The sequence below is a fragment of the Furipterus horrens genome, unplaced genomic scaffold (assembly GCF_987537825.1).
Source record: "Furipterus horrens unplaced genomic scaffold, mFurHor1.1.pri manual_scaffold_7, whole genome shotgun sequence".
Lineage (NCBI taxonomy): Eukaryota > Metazoa > Chordata > Mammalia > Chiroptera > Furipteridae > Furipterus > Furipterus horrens.
Genome location: NW_028327177.1, coordinates 72505163 through 72507760, shown reverse-complemented (window position 1 = coordinate 72507760; position 2598 = coordinate 72505163). Strand labels below are relative to the sequence as shown.

Genomic DNA, 2598 nt, shown 5'->3' with positions numbered 1-2598 from the left:
AACACTATGTTGAAGAGGAGTGGAGAGAGTGGACATCCTTGTCCATTTTCATCATAAATGGATGTTGTACTCTATTAAATGCTTTTTCAGCATCTATAGATACAATCATGTGATTTTTGTCTTTCATTTGTTTATGTCCTGTATTATGTTTATTTTTTAATTTTTATTTTATTTTATTTTTTGCTTTTTCCAATTGCTTTATTACACATGACAAAGATCACCAGCCCACCCCCTAAGCCCCTGCACCACTACCCCCCTCATTGGGGAGGAAAAGGACCCCGAGATGACAGTAGGGAGTCCCTTAGTACATGATCTGGTAAACTGAGGCATGGTCCCTGGATCCAATGATGATCAGACGGTTGTTAGGGGACACATCACAGCACATGACAGAGGTGGTTTCAGGTACCTGGAACACCATGCTTCCCGTGGGCATGCTGTAGATGCTAACCAGGTTGTCCATCCCAACGCTCACCCACCACTGGCCGAGAGGGGAGAATTTGAGACCGAGGATAGTGTTGTCCTTACAGCCCACCATGTGTTTCTGGCCCCCGCGGGTGGGCTGCAGCCACTGCTGGCCATTGGCTGTGCCGACCAGAACCCAGTCCTCCCGGGGGCTGGGAGACAGGCTTATTATCTGAGACTCAAATTGGTATTCCAGGGGCTCCCTGATGGTCCTCAGGTCCCAGCACCACAGGCAGGCATCCAGGCCCCCCGTCCATATGTTCTGGTCTTTGACAGCAATGCTCTTGGCTCCACTTGGGGTGCCTGGCAGGTCCCTGACCACACTCTGGTCCCGCAGGTCCCAGATCCTGATGGTGCCATCAGTGAAGCTGGCAAAGGCCAGGCTGTCCTCCAGGTTGGCAGCCAAAGCCTGACAAGTGAGACCTGCAGAAGGTAGCTCATCTCTTATGTGCAGGGAGGGTGCCATCAGGTCCCACACACTCACACTGGGCAAGTTGTGGCCACCCGTCAGCAGGGTGGTGCTGTTGGAGAACAGCAGGCAGGTGCGTAGGTAGGCCCCGTGGGTCTGCACACGCAGGTGGCTCTCAGGGAACCTGTCCTCTGCCATCTGGCCCACCAGGCTCCACACCTTGACGCCATCCCTGCCACAGGTGAACACGTGCCGGGTGAAGCTGCTGACTGCTGTGGCCAGCACAGGTTCCCCATGTTTTAGCGTCCGCATCTTCTTCATTCTGTGTGGGACGGCCAACTTCTTGGGTTGCCAGGGCAAGGCATCTGGCCTCTTCCATGTGTCTTCGAAGTCCTCAGGGTCCCACCATATGGGCTTCAGAAAGGAACAGGCTCTCCCAGCAGGCTCCTCGGCCATGCAGGACAGCATCATCCCTGGTGCCATGCCTGGTCCTGTGCTCCCTTCTCGGGAACCCAAAGCATCTTCGGTACAGGATTCTGCTCCAAAGTAGAATGGTTCTGGGTCCTGGCTTTCCATATCTGGCACCTGTTCTGTCAGTCTGTGTCTTGGTTGGTCCACCTTATCGTGGGTACCAGCAAAAATCTGCCAGAGTTGCTGGGTCAGAACATCCTGCCAAAACTGGGGCTTAGCGTCCCAGGATAGCCATGTGTCTATCTTGTGGACTGGGGGTTTGTCCACTCCAGAGGGCTGCTGGAGCCAATCAGATGACCTTGTGGACATGACATCTTTGAAGTTCAGCCCCTGAAGACTGGAGGGCTGTGGGGGCTTGACCACTGGGTGCCGGGAAGTCTTGGGGCTGGCTGGTCCCCAGGAGACCTGGTCATCCTCCCCTTCCTGGAAGCCCAGGGGTTGGCTGCAGGTCTCCATGATGTGTAGGAAATTTTCTGCCTGCCTGTGATATTCCTGTAGGCCCTGACGAACCTTCTGGAGCAAGTAGTAAATGCTCTCCACCTGTGCTGGCAAATGAGTGGGGAACCTAGGAAACTGCTTCTTGAGCTGATCCAGGATGCCCTGAGAGTTCAGGGCTGGAAGGCTGGCCTCACGATGAACCAAAGTTCCTGGGGGCCTCACCATCATTGGAGGTTGCCCCTGGGGACTAAGATAGCCACCAGAGGTCATCTTCAGGCAGTACTCACAAAGATTCTCCCTTAGGATGGAGGCTCAAAAGGAGCAGGAAGGAAGCTGCGGGGGTCAGTCAAGTTCAGGCCAAAGGGAAACGCCTCCTGTATTACGTTTATTGACTTGTGAATATTAAACCATCCTTGCATCCTGGGATGAATCTCACTGGATCATTGTGTATGACCTTCTTAATATGTTGCTGGATCCTGTTTGCCAATATTTTGTTGAAGATTTTAGCATTTATGTTCATCAGTGATATTGGCCTGTAATTTTCTTTCTTTGTTGTGTCTTGACCTGGTTTTGGAATTAGTATAATATTGGCTTCATAGAAAGAGTTTGGGAGTCTTCTCTCTTCTTTGATTTTTGGAATAGTTTGAGAAGGGTAGGTGTTAGGTCTTCCCTAAATATTTTGTAAAATTTGCCTGTGAATTCATCCGGTCCAAGGCTTTTGTGTCATTAACACTACAGAGCCTCAAACCTTCATATCATTCAACATTTGAATGCCATTTACTGTTTCCTAGGTACTAGCTGGATATCAGTGACATAAA

General features: G+C 51.1%; 1 pseudogene; it reads right to left on the bottom strand.

Annotated features, from left to right (window-relative positions):
- Window positions 1-225: 225 nt before the first annotated feature.
- Window positions 226-2137, bottom strand: LOC150004635 (transducin-like enhancer protein 6 pseudogene; annotated as a pseudogene).
- Window positions 2138-2598: the final 461 nt, after the last annotated feature.